The following is a 7,500-nucleotide window of genomic DNA, read 5'->3' on the forward strand; positions in this document are numbered from 1 at the left end:
GGCTAATAAAAATAAAATTAAAAATATTTAAATATTTTTTTTTTATAAAAAAAAAAGAGAAAAACACTAAAAGTGTTATTGAAAGAAAAACTCTTTAATAATAAAATAATATTATATTTAATAATATTATAAAAAAAGTCGTTGGAAATTATATATATATATAATATATTTTCTTTTATTCTCTTTTATTAAAAAAAGATGTACTGATTTATGAACTTAAATCATACATTGGATGGGAATATTTGAAATATATATAATATATTCATTTTAGTGTACTGGCAATACAATTTATTGTATATCCATACATTGCATAAAAATTAAACTCACAATTATAGTTGTACTTGTATACAAGTTAAAAAAAATTGTTCTTTCTAAAAGAACTAAGATATTCGCAACAAACTTTGTGGTATGTTTTAAAATTAAAAAAAATATTATTGAAGGAATTGATATATGCCAATTTGGTTTGGTGTATTTTTGATTTCTTTCAATAAACAAATTTATGAATTGCTATTTAAACAAAAATAAATATATCACTCTAAGCGGTGGATCACTTGGCTCATGGGTCGATGAAGAACGCAGCAAACTGTGCGTCATCGTGTGAACTGCAGGACACATGAACATCGACATTTTGAACGCATATCGCAGTCCATGCTGTAAGGTACTTTAATTTATAATTAGAGTGCTGCTTGGACTACATATGGTTGAGGGTTGTAAGACTATGCTAAATAAGTTGCTTTAAAAATCTTTTATATATTTAATATGTAAAATTTTTTAAAAGCACATGTTGTATTACTGGATATTCTACTATATTCATAATACTAAAAGTTAAAGATACAAAACCTCTAACGAATAAAATCAGAGTATTTAATATTATATATTTTATATTCATTTTTTTATTGAGGAAGGTCTAGCATAAAATATTTTTTTATGAAACTAGGATTGCCTCTCTATTAAAAAGAATTTTTTATTTAAACAGAAAATAAAAGAAATGATTTCTATTTGTGGTTTTGATATTTTATGATTTAAAAAATTTTTTTATTACAACCTCAACTCATATGGGATTACCCCCTGAATTTAAGCATATTAATGAGGGGAGGAAAAGAAACTAACAAGGATTTTCTTAGTAGCGGCGAGCGAAAAGAAAATAGTTCAGCACTAAGTCACTTTGTCTTTATGGCAAATGTGAGATGCAGTGTATGGAATGTCAAATTTCTAGTATGAGAAATTAACGATTTAAGTCCTTCTTAAATGAGACCATTTACCCAAAGAGGGTGCCAGGCCCGTATAACGTTAATGATTACTAGATGGCATTTCCAAAGAGTCGTGTTGCTTGATAGTGCAGCACTAAGTGGGTGGTAAACTCCATCTAAAACTAAATATAACCATGAGACCGATAGTAAACAAGTACCGTGAGGGAAAGTTGAAAAGAACTCTGAATAGAGAGTTAAATAGTACGTGAAACTGCTTAGAGGTTAAGCCCGATGAACCTGAATATCCGTTATGGAAAATTCATCTTTATGATTTTAATATTTATAATATTATAATAATGGTGTGCATTTTTTCTATAAAGGACATTGTAATCTATTAACATAAATATATTTATCATAAGATCATTTGCTTAAGTTTATTCAAATTATTTTGCTTGCATTTTAATATCGAATAAATGCTTTTGATTTGATAAAGTGTTGATAGATTTATTATATATAGTGCTTAAATATTTATATTTTATAATAGCATATTGATCATTGATCTTTATGTTTATTATATGCACTTATATGATTAACAATGCGAAAGATTCAGGATACCTTCGGGACCCGTCTTGAAACACGGACCAAGGAGTCTAACATATTTGCAAGTTATTGGGAATAAAAACCTAATAGCGTAATTAACATAACTTAATTTAATGGGATTAGTTTTTAGCCTATTTATAGTCTATTAATTCAATCCCGGGGCGTTCTATACAGTTATGTATAATAGTATTTATATTATTTATACCTCTAACTAGAGCGTACCTTGAGCATATATGCTGTGACCCGAAAGATGGTGAACTATACTTGATCAGGTTGAAGTCAGGGGAAACCCTGATGGAAGACCGAAACAGTTCTGACGTGCAAATCGATTGTCAGAATTGAGTATAGGGGCGAAAGACCAATCGAACCATCTAGTAGCTGGTTCCCTCCGAAGTTTCCCTCAGGATAGCTGGTGCATTTAAAAATTATGTAAAATAATCTTATCTGGTAAAGCGAATGATTAGAGGCCTTAGGGTCGAAACGATCTTAACCTATTCTCAAACTTTAAATGGGTAAGAACCTCACCTTTCTTGGTATGAAGGTAGTGGTTGTGATATAATGTGCCCAGTGGGCCACTTTTGGTAAGCAGAACTGGCGCTGTGGGATGAACCAAACGTAATGTTACGGTGCCCAAATTAACAACTCATGCAGATACCATGAAAGGCGTTGGTTGCTTAAAACAGCAGGACGGTGGACATGGAAGTCGTAATCCGCTAAGGAGTGTGTAACAACTCACCTGCCGAAGCAACTAGCCCTTAAAATGGATGGCGCTTAAGTTGTATACCTATACATTACCGCTAAAGTAAATGGTTTATGTTCAATTTCGGTTGGATTATAAACTTTGAAACTTTAGTGAGTAGGAGGGTACAATGGTGAGCATAGAAGTGTTTGGCGTAAGCCTGCATGGAGCTGCCATTGGTACAGATCTTGGTGGTAGTAGCAAATAATCGAATGAGACCTTGGAGGACTGAAGTGGAGAAGGGTTTCGTGTGAACAGTGGTTGATCACGAGTTAGTCGGTCCTAAGTTTAAGGCGAAAGCCGAAAATTTTCAAGTTATAATGAAAAGGAAGTAAAATTGCTTAGTAATTAAACACTTGAATAATTTTGAACGAAAGGGAGTACGGTTCCAATTCCGTAACCTGTTGAGTATCCGTTTGTTATTAAATATGGGCCTTGTGCTCATCCTGGCAACAGGAACGACCATAAAGAAGCCGTCGAGAGGTATCGGAAGAGTTTTCTTTTCTGTTTTATAGTCGTACTACCATGGAAGTCTTTCGAAGAGAGATATGGTAGATGGACTAGAAGAGCATGACATTTACTGTTGTGTCGATATTTTCTCCTCGGACCTTGAAAATTTATGGTGGGGTCACGCAAACTTCTCAACAGGCCGTACCAATATCCGCAGCTGGTCTCCAAGGTGAAGAGTCTCTAGTCGATAGAATAATGTAGGTAAGGGAAGTCGGCAAATTAGATCCGTAACTTCGGGATAAGGATTGGCTCTGAAGATTGAGATAGTCGGGCTTGATTGGGAAGCAATAACATGGTTTATGTACTCGTTCTGGGTAAATAGAGATTCTCGGATCTTGTTCCCCGGATAGTAGTTACGTAGCCAATTGTGGAACTTTCTTGCTAAAATTTTTAGGGAATTATCGCAAGATATATTCCTTTTAAATTATAACGACTATCAATTAACAATCAATTCAGAACTGGCACGGACTTGGGGAATCCGACTGTCTAATTAAAACAAAGCATTGTGATGGCCCTAGCGGGTGTTGACACAATGTGATTTCTGCCCAGTGCTCTGAATGTCAAAGTGAAGAAATTCAAGTAAGCGCGGGTAAACGGCGGGAGTAACTATGACTCTCTTAAGGTAGCCAAATGCCTCGTCATCTAATTAGTGACGCGCATGAATGGATTAACGAGATTCCTACTGTCCCTATCTACTCACTTGTGCGTTTTACGTTGAGCTGATCAGACGTGTTTTTATAAGCGGATTTTCGGTACGTAAATTTAAAGTGTTATAGTGCGAATATTAAAAAGAGCGATAGTGGATTTTAAAGCTTGGACTCAGTAGATTCGGGAGAAAGTGATATTTTGTGAATCGGTTGGCGGATGCCTAAGATATAGGCAGATTAAAAATCGGTTGACGAAGAATCAAACGTGTGTATTATTATACATAGTGTGTGTGTGTGTATAATAAAAGTTGAGACTCCGCTGACAAGGTGTCTCAAGGCCAAACTCCGGCGGCAGTTTTTGGTGTTGCCATACGGCGTGTGAGCTTGTCGGTGTTGCCACTTGTGAAGCGGGTAACACGGTGCAGGTAAGGCAGTGCGGGTAAGGCAGTGTGTCGGTAAGACAGTGTCGGTAAGGCAGTGTGTCGGTAAGGCAGTGTCGGTAAGGCAGTGTCGGTCGGTATTTTTGTGGGACGAATAAAACCGCATTGGCAAGGCAGTGCAAACTGCATTGGTAATACGGTTCATTTCCGGTCGGTAAGGCAGTTCACTTCCGGTTTTGGTTCGACCATTTCCGGTTTGTGTCTCCGCTAAGTGGTGTGTGTCTCCACTAAGTGGTTGGTGTCTGTGCTATTTTGTATTTTGGTGTCTCTACTATTAGGGGCATTCGCATTATAGTACATTTTTGCTGACGGACAGTAGGGGTATTCCTGTAAATTGGAAATTTTTTCTGATTGGTTTATTTTCGTGAGTATACTGTTTTTTGAGTTACTTTCGACAGTTTCTGGTTTGAATAGGTAGATATGCCGCCTGCGGGCAAGAAGAAGGGCGAAAAGCCGAAAGCGAAGGGTGATGCGTCGGACATGACTACGACTGATGGAGGTGAGAGGGTGTTGCCGCCGGTAAGCGTACGTATTGTTCGACATACGGAGAGCGAGTTATCGAGCACAGAGATGGAGGATGAAGTCAAACGTTTTAAGGTCGGCTCTCCTAAGCCCAAACGTACTGCTGCTGTTACTCCTGATGCTGCTCCTGCCGATGTTCCAGCTGCTGGTGATGCTATGGAGGTGTCGGATGTTACATCCGGTCCTAGCCTCAAGAGGGTGCGTGCACGTAAAAGGCCACAACCAGTCATGGACACTGGTGTAGTTGGCCAGATGAAGGCCGTGAGTGCTGCGTTGCTGGAGTTGGTGATGGCTGATGGTGTTGGGGCTGAGCTGGCCAAGGGCGTGATGGAGCATTCCAGCAAGTTTGAGGTGCTGCTTTTTGGCCTTATGGCAGAGAATGAGCGGTTGAAGGGGCGCCTCGATGTGTACGAGGGTGGTAAGGTGGCTGGGGTGCAGTCGGCGGCCTTTAGGGCTCCCATGGCACCTCCGGCGACTACTAGGCGTAGCGGTGTTTCTGGTGGGGCTATTGTTGCTGCTCCGGTTGCTGTTGTGCCAAAGCCTGTGGAAACGTGGTCGGTGGTGGTTAAGGGGAAGCAGGGTGTCTCATCCAAGGAAGTGGTAGAGAAAGTGCAGAGGGAGGTTGGCCCCACTTTGGGTGTTCGCGTGCACACGTTGCGGCCTATGCGCGATGGCGGAGCGGTCATTAGGACCCCGTCCGTAGCTGAGAGGGAGAAGGTTGCGAAGAATGCCAAGTTCGGTGAGGTTGGGTTGGAGGTTTCGGTAAAGGACAAGCTAGGTCCAAGGGTGGTCGTGCAGCGCGTTCATCCGGAGATATCTCCCGATGAGTTTATGCAGGAGCTCTACGACCTAAATTTTAGGCGTAGGATGACTCCTGATGACTACAAACGCTCAATTAGATTGGTGACAGCTCCGTGGAAGCCTACAGGCGGGCCGGTTAGTGTTGTTTTAGAGGGCAGTAGCGAGGCCATGCAGCAATTGCTGGACAATGGCCGGTGTTATATTAAATGGTTTTCTTTCCTGGTTCGCCCACATGATGCCGTGCCGAGTTGCTTTAGATGCCTGGGCTTTGATCACCTTGTGAGGGACTGCAGAATGACGGAAGGAGTTTGTCGCCTATGCGGACAGGTTGGCCATTTGGCATCTCGCTGTGTCAACGAGATCCACTGCAGAAATTGTGCTTTTAAGGGACTCCCGGCGAATCATCTTATGATGTCAGCCGCCTGTCCGGTATATAGCGGTATAGTAGCGAGGGCAAACGCGCGCCATTAAGATGGAGGGTACGGATATTAAAATTCTGCAGCTTAACTGCCAGCGGGCATATTCGGTGATTTGTGAACTAGGTCAGGCGATGTACAACCTGAATGCGACTTTTGCACTCGTGCAGGAGCCGTATACCACGGATGGTCACATCAGGGGTTTGCCGGGGGGTATGCGTGCGTTTACGGACTTGGGGGGCAACGCCGCTGTTATAATAAAGGACAGTCACATTAACTGTACGGTTGTTAGTAGGAGTGATTGGGGAGTCTGCGTTAGCGTGGAGGGTGGTTTTGGTAGGATGCTACTGACAAGCATCTACTGTAGGTTTGGGGGACCTCTTGAACCCTATTTAGGGTACATGGATTCGGTACTACTACTGGATAGTAGTTCACCTGTAATCCTTGGTTTAGACGCAAATGCATGCTCTCGCATGTGGTTCTCTAAGATGAGCGGGAATACTTCTGCTCATCAGAACTACTTGCGAGGTGTCATGCTTAGTGAATGGCTGGTCACAAAGCGGCTCATTGTCCTCAATGAGCCTAGTGAGATGTACACTTTTGATGGTCCAAGAGGATGTAGTGACATTGACGTGACGTTAGCCAATGTGGGGGCAATGACAGAATACCGTTTTAGCTGGAAGATTAGGGATGACTTTGGTGTGAGTGATCATAGTCTCATTGAGATTGTGGTCTCCCACCAACGGGCAACGGACGGGACGTACCTACCACGCAAGTGGAAACTACGCGACGTCAATTGGGATAACTATGCTGACGCATTTCGGTGGGCAGCGTTGGATGTTCCAATTGACGACTTTAGGGCACTTACTATTGACAGTCAAGTCAGCCTGATAGATCGGTGGATGTGTACCACTAATGATACTCTCCTTGGTCGTTGTCGCAAGACTCGTCAGGGAGGGGTCAGGTGGTGGACTCGCGAGTTGGATCTGATGCGGAGGAGCGTTCGTCGTCTCAGGAAGCGATTCCAGAGGGGAAGGCGCTCTAATGCAGAAGATCTGGTGCAGCGAAAAGCTGACTATCTGGCTGCCTTGAGAGTCTACAAGGACAGAATCGTGAGTGTGAAGGAGGACGAGTGGCGTACTTTCGTACAGGACAACAGGGATGACCCCTGGGGTAAGGTTTACCGTATCCTTAGGGGTAGACGGCAACAGGCGGACTTGTCGGGTCTTCGGGTTGGTAACACAACGTTGCTGACGTGGAGACAGTGCACGGACGCCTTGCTTGAGACTTTCTTTCCGGGGGCGGAATCGGCTGATCATCTTCCCTATGGGGAGATGATTAGTCCTCCGCCACTGGAGAGAATGGAAGTTGATGATAGCATATACCGAGTCAAAAGTAGGAAATCTCCGGGTATTGATGGTATGACTGGAGAGATGTGTAAAAGCATCTGGAAGGCCATACCGGAATATCTGGAGTCAGTCTTTGGGAGGTGTATCAGTGAGGGCTATTTCCCTGAGGCTTGGAAGCAGGCTAAAGTTGTGGTGCTCCTGAAGTCGCCCGATAAAGTGAGGAGTGATCCACGCTCATATCGGGGTATCAGCCTCCTTCCGGTACTTGGAAAAGTGCTGGAAAGGA

The 7,500-nt window shown here is 42.3% G+C and overlaps 1 non-coding gene and 1 pseudogene across 1 annotated transcript; both read left to right on the forward strand.

The window, feature by feature from the left end:
• The first annotated feature begins 531 nt into the window (after positions 1–531).
• LOC135962957 (5.8S ribosomal RNA) lies at positions 532–711 on the forward strand. The gene has a single exon (XR_010576769.1). It is a non-coding gene; the product is annotated as a 5.8S ribosomal RNA (ribosomal RNA).
• A 330-nt stretch (positions 712–1,041) lies between these two features.
• The window catches only part of LOC135962938 (large subunit ribosomal RNA), a 10,045-nt pseudogene continuing 3,586 nt past the window's right edge, over positions 1,042–7,500 (forward strand).

Source organism: Calliphora vicina, chromosome X (genome assembly GCF_958450345.1).
Source record: "Calliphora vicina chromosome X, idCalVici1.1, whole genome shotgun sequence".
In the NCBI taxonomy this organism is placed as follows: domain Eukaryota; kingdom Metazoa; phylum Arthropoda; class Insecta; order Diptera; family Calliphoridae; genus Calliphora; species Calliphora vicina.